Genomic DNA, 12750 nt, shown 5'->3' with positions numbered 1-12750 from the left:
TCTCTGAATCAATAGCTATAGTGACAGATAGGAACTGTCTGTTTACATGGCTAGCATTAAACAAGATATGAGTACACACATACAATTAGCATTACCTCTAGTTTCTAACAATATAGGTTTGCATTTCAAAGTTCTAGCCTATTTACCATAGAATGGCTTTAATTACCATTTACATACTGTTCTATCATCTCTCTAATGGTTGAAGGATGCTTAACCCCTTTTGGACATACATAACACGTTGTATAAGATTTGTTGTTATATAACAGTGGTAGCAACAATGCTTTGCATGGTCATACTTTAATTAGATAACAAGGGGGTTGGACTAGATGACTTTCTGAGGTCTCTTCCAACCCTCATCTTCTATGATTCTTCTGTGATTCTGTGATCTTTTCCAAAGGACCATTGCCCCATTCAATGCAAAGAATGGGAAGTTCTCACTGAACGAGGCAGCTCTTCAATAATTTCTTTTACCCTTATTCAGTATGTGGTCCCATCTTGTATTTACTGCACATCACCCAAACCCTGCACTGAATAAGATTTTTTACATTTCTTCACCAGCTTTTCTATGCCACTCATCCTAGTAAGTGTGCCTCACAATCACTAATTAATTAATCTTCACAACACCACTTGAAGGAACTGAAACAGAAAAATTACAGGCAAATTTTCAAGTGTGCACTAATGTGGGAGTGCTCCCAACTTGTAGATCCTGATTTTTTTTCGGAGATGCTGAGCACCCACAGTTCCCGTTGATTGACTTAAATTGGAGCGATGAGTGTTCAGTGCTTCTAAAAATCAGGCATAGGTATCTAAAGTTGGACACACAGAAGAATTTACGTAGTTAGTGGACACTTTTTAAAATTTGGGTTTAAGCAGCTTGCCTACTTTCATAAAGTCTGTGCCTTCATAAAGGCATGGCAATAGAGCCAATTCTTCTGGGTCCCAGTCCAGAAATTTATGTGCAAGAGCATTTATGTTTAAAATTTACATGTATGTTTTCTCTTTTCATCCCCTACCTAATTCACTACACATCCTTGAACAGGAGTCTCACATCTGATACCTTCACCCACTGAATGATCCTACATCACTTACTGTCCATGTTGTGCACTAATTGAAGCAGATTGTATCATAATGTATACACACAAGGAGATAGAATTAAGGTTGCATTGACAATCTTAATTCTGACATTTTCTTGCATTAGAGTGTTTGACTTTGCAAGTTAATGTTATTAAAATTCAGTGGGTTTGTGGTTTTTTTTTGGAATTATCTAGATCTAAAATAAAAGCAGCAAAAAAAAAAAAAAAAAAAAAACCAACAAAACCTCAACCACAATCCCAAATTCCAGCACATACAACTGCAAACTTATCTTTTGCATAGGGCTGTAGCAGAGTTTGAACCTCTGGGCTCTTCAGATTCTCTGCATATACTGCTACCACTTGTTCTAAGAGTAATCCCTGTTAGCTGATAACAGTAGCGGTCAGTTATTCTCTCTCTGCACCAGCTGCTAGAAGGGGATACAATGCATCATTTGCAAGTAAGTTCCATAATTAATTGCTAGACAACAGTGGAATGTTGGAGATCAGTATTTCTGGCTTCTCTTTTTGGCTTTGAGTGGGATGGGTTAAATTGCTAAAACGGGGGGAGGAGGGGTCTGGGAGCAGCGGCTCCTGGTTGGTAATTTGTTTGTTCATCTCATGCTCCAGAAATTAAACTTTAACTTTAAGAAGGGTCAGATTCATATGTACACTGTTTCCCACTTTCCAGTGACGCAAATCAGATATAAAACCAGATTAACTAGCTTGTTAGACCATATAGAATGTACCAGTGATTTGACCTTGAGCCTTTATCTGCTATGATTGTGAAGAAAACCTACAAAATGGGACCTGAGTGTAACTCACAGGTTTCCAAACTTTTTGCCAGGACAGACCCATTTTAAAGAAGTATTTCCAGCCGGGACCTCAGACAGCATGGAAGATGCCATTTTTCTCTACAGAATGGCGCCATCCACACATCATGATCTTGCATGCTCCATGCGTACAATTCACTGCATGAATTATGCTATTTTCCTCAACAAAATGATGTCCTCTGCACAGTGTGACCTCATACATATGGTCCATACAAGATTGTTTTGGGTGGAGAGTGCCATTTTGTAAAGTAAAATGGTGTCGTCCATGCATCATGTCTTCCCACACACTCTACATGCAAGGTCACACTGTCCAGAGCAAAATGGCATCCTCCACACACTAGGGATTGCTGTAACCCCTTCTGCTGAAATGGGGTTGTGACCCACAGTTTGGGAACCGCTGGTGTAACTGGTGCAGTGATGTCTGCCTCAGTTGGCAGAGATTCTGAAGCAAAAGTTCTGAAAGGGGTAAATTGCACAATTAATTTCAATTAGGTGTTAATTTAAATGCCCAATACTAACTGTTTCACTGCTGATCAAATCATGGAGGAAAAGAGGTATAATATATACTATGAAGATGTGCACAATCTACTATGCGTGACAGCTCACTTGAGCAAAATGAGTGTGTGGTGCTTTGCAGTGATGTGTTGTTGCCATGTTGGTCCCAGGCTATTAGAGACGCAAGGTTGATGAGGTAATATCTCTTATTGGAACAACTTCTGTTGGTGAAAGAGAGACACTTTCAAGCTTACACAGACCTCTTCAGGTCCTTGGAAGTTACCACTGCTTATTTTTTCCCCTAATCAAGAAGGATTCAAGCCCCAGTGCCTAACAGGGCCCAGCAGGGCATCTAAGCTCCTTAGGGGGGCATTGTGCCTGAGGAGCTCAGCAGAATGTACAATCGATTACAATGTTCAAAATACATTTGAATGTGGCATCTCAAGTAGGTGGAGCTTGGTTTGTGGGTGGAACTTGAAGATATCATTGCCTTCCCCCCCCCTAAGATTTATGTGCACTTCACATCTGAGTGTGTATGTAACATACTGGGGAGGTGAGTGAAGATCCCTATTGCTCCAAACAGCTGATGGCCACCTAAATGTAAAGGGATGATTCCTCCCATTGACTTCAGTGAAGTTACACTAAAGCTTGATTTGGCTCAGGGGCTTACCATGAGTTTATCCTGCTGATGATTCATGCCCGGTAACGAATCACTGGTTGAGAAGAGGTAAAACTATATTTTTCATCTCCTTAGAAATTTTGTCTGTACACTTAAGAATGAGAGCACTCCCCAACAGAGGCTTTTCTAATAAATAAGCTTATGTTGTTTATATTATAGTAGTGTCATCAGTCCCAATTCACAGTCAGTCCCCATTGTGCTAGATGCTCTGTAAATGCAGAATGGGAAACTGGTCCTATCCCAAAGAGTTTACAGTCTAATAAAAAGCAACAGAGGGTCCTATGGCACCTTTGAGACTAACAGAAGTATAGGGAGCATAAGCTTTTGTGGGTAAGAACCTCACTTCTTCAGATCTGAAGAAGTGAGGTTCTTACCCACAAAAGCTTATGCTCCCTATACTTCTGTTAGTCTCAAAGGTGCCACAGGACCCTCTGTTGCTTTTTACAGATTCAGACTAACACGGCTACCCCTCTGATACAGTCTCATAGACAATACAAAGGGATGGAGGGAAAACCAGAGGTATAGAGAGGTGAAGTGACTCATCTGAGATCACACTGTAGGTCAATGTCAGATCTGGGAATAGAATCCAAGTCTCCTGACTCCCAGTCCTGTATGGTATCTGCTGGACCAGTGATGCTGCTTCACTGCTTGTCTCTTATGTATGCAAAATGAGTGAAGTGCCAAGACCGGTATGAAAAACAGCCTGATGGTGGCTATGGAGGCTAGATTATGGCAGGTACAGCAACATCATCTACAGGCAGCCAGTTTGTGTAGTTCTTTGTGCAGTTCTGTGAGAAGAAAATTTAAAAAGTTACCCTTTTTCTCCTTTTAAACAAACTAAGCAAAAGAAGCACGGTCAGCACCTCCCCTTTTATCTGGGCTTCTGTTCTCATACAGAGGTGAAAGTAAGCTGGTCCGGTCCGGTCTGGCATACCGGCAAGAGATAGTACGCCGTGCCGGACCGCACCGGCTTCTGCGGTGGTGATTTAAAGGGCTCGGAGCTCCCGTGGCTGCGGGGAGCCCAGAGCCCTTTAAATCCCCCCCGCAGCTCAGCGCCTGGGCTGGGGCCGGGATTTAAAGGGCTTAGGGCTCCCAGCAGCTGCGGGAGCTCCAGGCCCTTTAAATTCCGGCCCCAGCCCGGCAAGGCTCGGGGCTCCCCGCAGCGGCAGCTCAGCAGCCGGGCTCAGGCAGGGATTCAAAAGGCCCGGAGCTCCCGCGGCTGCCGGGATCCCCGAGCCCTTTAAATCCCCACCCCGGATAGCGGCTGCCAGGCCTGGCCCGGGATTTAAAGGGCCCAGAGTTCCGCGGCGGCCAAAGCCCCGGGCCCTTTAATTTGCCCCTGAGCCTTGGGGGCTCCCACCCACCTCTGCAGCTGGGAGCCCTGGGTTGATTTCAAGGCCCTGGGGCTCCCAGCCACAGCCGGTGCCCCAGGGCCTTTAAATCCTGAGAGGCCACGCCTCTTCTGGATGAGGCCACGCCCCCCTCAGGACTCCGGCAGTACCGGTAAGTCCTGTAAGTTACTTTCACCCCTCTTCTCATATATAAACTCTGTACTGTATGATCTTCATTGCAGAACAGAAAAGAAATTTACTGGAAACTAGGGCTGTCAAGTGATTACAAAAATGTAATCGCGATTAATCGCATGGTTAATTGCATTGTTAATAATATAATACCATTTCTTTAAATATTTTTGTTTTCTACATTTTCAAATATATTTATTTCCATTACAGCAGAATACAAAGTGTACAGTGCTCACTTTATATTATGATTTTTTATTACAAATATTTGCACTGTAAAAAAGAAACAAAAGAAATAGTATTTTTTAATTAATCTAATAAAAGTATTGTGCAATCTCTTTATCATGAAAGTTGAATTTACAAATGTAAAACGTAAAATTATGTACAAAAAAATAACTGCACTCAAAAATTAAACAATGTAAAACTTTAATGCCTACAGCTCCATTCAGTCCTCCTCCTTGTTCAGCCAATTGCTCAGACAAACAAGTTTGTTTACATTTGCAGGAGATAATGCTGCCTGCTTCTTGTTTACAATATCACTTGAAAGTGAGAACAGGTGTTCACATGGCACTGTTGTAGCCGGCATTGCAAGATATTTATATGCCAGATGCACTAAAGATTCATATGTCCCTTCGTGCTTCAACCATCATTCCAGAGGACATGCGTCCATGCTGATAACAGGTTCTGCTCGATAACGGTCCAAGGCAGTGCAGACCGAAGCACGTTCATTTTCATCATCTGAGTCCGATGCCACCAGCAGAAGGTTGATTTTATTTTTTGGTGGTTTGCAGGGCCGGCTTTAGGAAGTGCGGGGCCCGATTCAAATAGTTTCGACGGGGCCCCGGCAGGGTTGACTTACAAAAAATAAAAAAATAAAACACATGGGGCTTGTACTCACTGGGCCGCGCTCCTAGTCTTTGGCGGCGGGTCCTTCACTCGCTCCGGGTCTTAGGTGGCACTGAAGGACCCGCCGCCAAAGACACAGAGCGCCGTCGGGTGAGTAAACATTAAAAAGGCGCCTCTAGCCAGGGAAGGGATTCTCTGCCACTTGCCCCCCACTCTGGGCGGCCCTGCCACTCGGCGCAGGGCCCTCTTAGGCGTGGGGCCTGATTCGGGGGAATTGGTGGAATTGGCCTAAAGCTGGCCCTGGTGGTTCAGGTTCTATATTTCCACATCAGAGTGTTGCTCTTTTAAGACTTCTGAAAGCATGCTCCACACTTCATCCCTCTCAGATTTTGGAAGGCACTTCAGATTCTTAAACCTTGGGTCCAATGATGTAGCTATCTTTAGAAATCTCACATTGGTATCTTCTTTATGTTTTGTCAAATCTGCAGTGAAAGTGTTCTTAAAATTAATAATGTGCTGGGTCATCATCCGAGACCGCTATACCTTGAAATATATGGCAGAATGCAAGTAAAACACAGAGCAGGACACACACAATTCTCCCCCAAGGAGTTCAGTCACAAATTTAATTAATGCATTATTTTTTCATCTGCATGGAAGCATGTCCTCTGGAATGGTGGCTGAAGCATGAAGGGGCATATGAATGTTTAGCATATCTGGCATGTAGGTACCTTGCACTGCTGGCTACAAAAGTGCCATGCAAATGCTTCTCACTTTCAGGTGACATTGTAAAGAAGCGGGCAGAATTATCTCCCGTAAATGTAAACAATGTTGTTTGTCTTTGTGCTTCGCTGAACAAGAAGTAGGACTGAGTGGACTTGTAGGCTTTAAAGTTTGACATTGTTTTGTTTTTGAGTGCAGTTCTGTAACAAAAAAAAACTACTAAATTTGTAAATTGTACTTACAGGATAAAGTGATTACACTATAGTTCTTGTATGAGGTGAACTGGAAAATATACTACACCGCTACCTTGATATAATGCGACCCGATATAACATGAATTTGGATATAATGCAGTAAAGCAGTGCTCCGGGGGCGGGGCTGCGCACTCTGGTGGATCAAAGCAAGTTCAATATAATGCGGTTTCACCTATAATGCGGTTAGATTTTTTGGCTCCCGAGGACAGCGTTCTATCGAGGTAGAGGTGTATTCGTTTATCATTTGTACAATGTAAAATGTGTAAAATGTAGCCCAGTTTAGGATGAGGATGATTGGTCAGTGGAGGTTATTTTCATGAACTGAAGTAAACTTTTTGGAAGAGCCCCTATGGCCCAATTTGTATTTAGCATGTCCAGTGTAAACAAACTCTTCATTGGCTGCTAAGGAGGCAGGCGCTAACCGGGCAGGGTGGAGGGAAGGGGGTCTGGAAGGGGATCCATCTTTTGGCAGGCTCTAGCCAGAGTAGGAAGGTGTGAGGCGCTGGATGGGGGGGTCTCAGGCAGGTATTTCCTTATCACGCCTGACTCCTGCCATGTACCATTCCAGCGCGGGTTAAAATACCAGCAGCGCCTCGGCGCATCAGCACTGCCCGGGGCGAGGCCGGCCTGGGCTAGACTCGGCGGGTAAGTGAAGCACCCCTGTGCCGGTGCTGCGCTAGCGGGGAGGTGGTTTGGCTCCACAGGCCCCCCCCCATTTCCGGGCGGCCCCTGCTCGGTCCCGCCCAGCGCGGCGGCGGGCGGAGTGAGGGCAGCGGCTTCACCGCCCTCTCTCCGCATGCTCCTGAGCGAGGCGGGCGCAGTCTCCGATGGGGAGCTGGCCGTGACACGCTGTCCGGGAGACCCTCGCTCCTGACGGGCCAGGCGCCTGCTTCCCGCGCGGGCGGGCCCGACCCCGACCCCGACCCCACAGGTGAGACGAGGGGCCTTCCGCCCGCAGAGCCCCGTCGCCCGGCCCTGGGCGGGTGTGACGAGAGCAGCGCTTCTTCCAGGCCCGTCGCTAGTGGTCCTGGGGAGGGCTGAATGGAGAGGAGGGACCTAGCGACTAAGTTTCACTTCCTGCGTTTTAAGGCGAGGGAATAAGCGGGGTATACTGAGGAGTTGTGTGTGTGTGTGTGTGTGTGTGTGTGTGTGTGTGTGTGTGTGTGTGTGTGTAACCCTTACACCGAGCGAGCCCCTGGGGTGCGTAACTTCACCCGCCACAGTCGCCCCGGGCAGGAGGGGAACATACGGTGTGAGAGCCTAACCCAGACTGCTGCGAGAAGTCACCAGCCTGAGAGCCAGCCAGTATGTCCCATTTGATAGTTATACCAACATTTACTCACTAAATAAGTGTTTTGTGTCAAGATAATGGGTTCTTTTATTGAGGTTTGTGCTGCTTTAGAAATAGGTGCTCCTGAGTAATAGACATGAAAGCTGAGAGTGAACTTCTGTAGATGAAAGATATTGTTCCTCAGACCATTCAACTCTCTGAGTGGTATGGAGCTGAAGGCAAAGGGCAAAATTGCCAGTCTAGCATTTCCTAAATTGAGAAAGCTTTGGTTAATTCTTTAAAATTCCAGTGTAGAATTAAAAAATAAACAAACAAAACCTCACGGTATGTTCCTCAGATAATCAGCAAAAAATTTCACTCCAAAATGTTACAAATTGCATTATTATTCTGTTTATATTGTAACACCCTAAATTGTTGTAATTAAAACAAAGTGAAGTCCCCAAGAGGACCTGTTCTTCAGGAGGGTAGTGTGAGTCTTAGATAGCAGGTTAATAAAATCATCTAGAGGGATGATTAAGAGATGGGTGTGGCTGAGTGCAGAAGAAAGAATCTGATTTTGCATTTGCTGTAACAAAGGTGGTAATGGCATGTAATTTTAAAAGCTTTGTTTTATTCCTTATTATCCTAAAGAGAGAGAGAGTCTGTGTGTGTATCTATTTTAGATAATTATATGGCTCCCATTGTGTGCCTTGGTGACAAAATGCGCTTTTCTGGAAGGGTCTTAAACTATGTTGGAATAATAATACTTTGCTCTTATTTAGCAATTTGCATACACAGATCTCAAAGCGCTGTACAAAGGAAGGTTGGTATCATTAGCCCTATTTTATAGATGGGGAAACTGAGGCACGCCTTGTCCAAGTTTTACACAACAGGTTAGTGTCAGAGCTGAGAATAGGATCCATGGTCCTGGCTCCCAGTTCAGTGCCCTAATTGCTGCACAATGCTGCCCGCTTCACAGTCCAGTTTGGTCAATTACATGGTCATAGGATTTTAAAAATTGTAAATTTAATGATTTCAGCTATTTAAATCTGAAATTTCACTGTGTTGTAATTGTAGGGGTCCTGACCCATAAAAGCATTGGATTTTTTTTTTTTTTTTGCAGTACTGCCACTTTTACTTCTGCACTGCTGCTGCCAGCAGTGCTGCCTTCAGAGCTGCGTACCTGGAGAGCAGCTGCTGCTGTCTGGGAGCCTAGCTCTGAAGGCAGAGCTGCTACCAGCAGCAGCGCAGAAGGATGGCATGGTATGGTATTGCCACCCTTACTTCTGCATTGCTGCTGGCAGGGCACTGCCTTCAGAACTGGGTGCCCGGCTAACAGCCGCCACTTTCTGGCTGCCCAGCTCTGAAGGCAGGGCAGAAGTAAGGGTGGCAATACTGCAACCCTCCTAAAATAATATTGTGACCCCCTGCAGCCCCCTTTTGGGTCAGGACCCACAATTTGAGAGAAACTGATCTCCCCCGTGAAATCTGTATCGTATAAGGCAGGGGTAGTCAATAGGCAGAGCATGGGCTAAATCCGGACTACCTGATGCTTTTGAATGGACCCCAAAATCTTTTTATTTACTACTTATTATTTATTTTTGTAATTATTTTCTCTGGAGTCTGGACCTTGACTATACCTTGGCCAAGAAATTTGGACCTTGACAAAAAATAATAGACTACCCCGGTATAGGGTAAAAGTGCACAAAAGACCAGATTTCATGGGGGGAAACCAGATTTCATGGTCCGTGACACATTTTTCATGGTCATGAATTTGTTAGGGCCCTAGTCGTAATCCCATATAAGTGGATATGATTATTTGTAAATAACAGTAATTTAAGGAAAGTATCTGACTAGTCTGCAGAAAGAGTGCATCATGTTTTAATTATTTGAATCTTCTCTCCAGTAATGTGACTGCAGTTACTTTGTATTTTTATGAGTTTGCAAAAAGAAAATGAACCTGGGAACTGGTATGGACAGTGTTGCGCTATTATAGTTGGTTGGGGGTGGGCAACTCCCTCCATCACTACAGATAGATGACAAATGCTTTTAGTTTTTAGTGTCTTTGGACTGACTCAGTAAAGTTCTCAGATTGATGGGGCAAGCAGTGTGTCTAGAGGTAAGCACAGCACCAGAGCAATCTGGAGAGAGTGGATTGTTCTCACAACTAGTGTTTGGCTATTCCCCCCCCCTCAGTGTTAGATACTTGGGTACAGCTCTGTTTTTGTGATCGCCTGTGCAGAGTAAGGCTATGTTTACACTACCACTTATGTCTGCAAAACTTATGTCACTCAGTGGTGTGAATATTCCACCGCCCAAGTGACATGAATTACGCCAGCATAAGCGCTATTGTGCACAGTGGAGATGGGGAGCAGGTGAAGTCTGGGTCACCCAGTAGGTCCATAGCAGAGCCAGGGATAGAACCCAAGTCTTGTGAGTTCCAGTCTATTCATGGTTTCTCAACCTGGGAATTGTGAACTGGTCCAGAGAGGTCACAACCATATCCTGCTCTTTTATGTCTAGATGGGAGGTTCTGAAATTTTTTTTTTGTTCTGTTGTAACATGTGGTCACAGCATGGAAAATTTTGAAAATCTAGTGCACCTTGCCTCCCCATTTGGAAGAATGAGAAGATGATTGGCACTTTTCAAAACAGCCAATGACTCCTTTAGGATAGCCTGATGTCTGGGATAGAAATTCCAGTATGTCACTGAAGAGAAAGAAGTAGAGGCACTTGCTTTAATATCCCCTCTCAGTAGATGGCAGCAAAATTTACTACCTTGAGGAAAATTTCCATGCTGGTGTGAGCAGTGAGATTGGCACTCTGAGATCCCGTTTTCACGTGGCAGACAATCACAGTTAAAACCATATTTATATACAGCTGAAATGTAGTTGCAGTGAAACCAGTTTATAACATGGCTTCACTCACTCAAATCACCTAAAGAACAGCTCTCTGTAAACTTATCTCGCTTACCAACAGAAGTTGGTCCAATTAAAGATATTACCTCACCCACCTTGTGCCTTACTCAAATTATGTTAATTTCATGTTTGGAAACCTGTGTTTGAGGCTATGCAGAATTACTATTTGTGTACAGTAATTTGGGACTGGACGTTCTTCACAATGTAGTGTATCTGCATTCTACAACAAACCAGGACATGCAGACTGAAGTCAAGCAAAGTGTCTTTCTCCAGCTTTGTTGCATTGCCCCCTACCTGGTTAGTCTTCTTTTCTTGAAGCCCTGTCCATGCTGTGGTTTTTAACTGTTTGTAACCAATTAATGACATGGTAGGCTCTAAACATGATTTGTGTCCAATCACAAACATAGTTAGTATGGTGATAGTAACCATGGCAGCTAACCTTGTCTCACCCTTTCCAGTGGTCTGGGTTCATATGTGGTTGTCTTTGTGTAACAAAGTATAACACTCATGTTATGGAGTGTTGGGACCACCCTCATTGTGCCTCAGTAACTGGATTGATTGATCCTCCTGGTTCTGCCTGCTGTAGGACATTCCGGAATGCATTGGCTATGTCCTCTGGGCACTCTTTCCTTTGTTGAGGCAGTGTGGGATAGCTTCCCAGATTTTCCAGAATGTACTGACACAGACATGCTGAGACAGCAAAGTTAGGTGTTCATATGAAAACACTGACAAAGTTTGTGTTAAGACAGAAGCTACTGGTGGACAGAACTCCAGCAGTCTTTGTTGTAATTATGTCACGTGTATCATGTTCTGGTGGCAAAAAAAAGCTTCTGTATTCTTCCAAGGCTGCCCTCCATTATTTCGGGGGCATTAGTTACCTTGGTCACTCAGTTTATACACTCTGTCTCACTGTGGTCTTCCCCATACCAAAATCATCTGCCAGAGAGTGCTGGTCTCTAGAGTGCTTGGGAACACGGTCACCAAGGACAGCTGTCATAGGTAGCTTTTCTTCTGTGAGACAGCTGCTCATTTCACACACCCATTCATAAAGTGCACTTGGCTGGTCACTATCAGTTTGGACTTCACAACACTGGCCCACCAGCAGATAGAGCTCAGTCTGGCTCATTTTCTGCCCTCCCTGTAGTTCAATTCAGCAATGTATGAACACAAACTTTAGTACTTGCCTCTGCTCAGATGGCACCTTGGGATGCAGCTGGGGTGCTGCTTTCTGCCCTGCTTGGCTTCTAGGCACTAAAATCAAGGAGGTGGAAAAAGCAGCAGCTTGCGATGACTGGAAGACCTAGACACTGACTTCTGTGGCAAAGGAATTATGGGTTTTGCCTAAGAAATCCCCTAAACTTAGGCAGAAAGTGGAGGTTGTCTGGAAAAAAAGCCTGCATAGTTTTTGGCATGGGCAGTTGCTGCCGAGGCACTGCAAAAGATTTTCCTAGGAAGACAGACAGAATGCTAGGAGTGAACACACAAACACAATTATGATGGCAGACAACCTGCTCTTTGGATGCATGCTGAATATTGCAAATTGCAGCTGATTAAAGAGACCTTGCCTCTAACTGGTTATAAAATTATTTCGGCCATAGTGTGGATGAGACCTTTCTGTCACCAATTTACCAAAGGTATTTGAGTGTCTTCATTTAGCAACAGTATTCTTGCATCTAGCCCAAGGCTTCACCCTTATAAAGGGCAACACTGGGTATAGATCTGTTGTTTTACAATAATGTATGTTTGTAACAGCTGAACAGTTGGAGAGATGTTAAGAGTTCAGGAAGGCCTTTGTTTCACTTTTATGGAGCTATCACACTTTGCACCAGCTGAAGATCTGCCCCTAAGTGTATTTGGCCATTTAGGTAAAAAGAGCAGAGTTATCTAAACAAACGTAACAGAGCTTGAAAGCAGCAAGTGTCCCAAGGCTTTACCTGACTTTAGTGAGACCCTGGTCTGTTTAACCTCCTAAGAAGTTAAATTTAATTGTAATAGAATAGCTGCAAACCACAGAAATAGGGGGAAATTCTTTTCCATTTTGAAATATTTCTCTGTGTAGTGCAATGAGTTGGGTTTTTTTTAAACTTGCTAATGGTTACTAATTAATCTTGTATTGTACATTCTGCACTGAGTCAGTGTTTACTCAGGAA

General features: G+C 44.2%; 1 protein-coding gene across 9 annotated transcripts in view; it reads left to right on the top strand.

The window, feature by feature from the left end:
* Positions 1–12750, top strand: part of MYO1C (myosin IC) — a 123389-nt gene that overhangs the window by 11086 nt on the left and 99553 nt on the right. For 4 of the 9 annotated variants that reach the window (XM_065573402.1, XM_065573398.1, XM_065573400.1 and 1 more), the window contains exon 1: positions 7163–7344. The exons of 1 other annotated variant lie outside the window; for it this stretch is intronic. The gene's annotated coding sequence lies outside the window, so the exon portion shown is untranslated. Of the gene's footprint in view, positions 1–6880; positions 7059–7162; positions 7345–12750 lie in introns of those variants that run through there. 4 more of the 9 variants (XM_005298307.5, XM_042858072.2, XM_065573403.1 and 1 more) reach the window with 2 other exon arrangements.

Source organism: Chrysemys picta, chromosome 19 (assembly GCF_011386835.1).
Source record: "Chrysemys picta bellii isolate R12L10 chromosome 19, ASM1138683v2, whole genome shotgun sequence".
NCBI lineage: Eukaryota > Metazoa > Chordata > Testudines > Emydidae > Chrysemys > Chrysemys picta.
The sequence above is the reverse complement of the archived record's forward strand: the minus strand, read 5'-3'. Positions and strand labels throughout refer to the sequence as shown.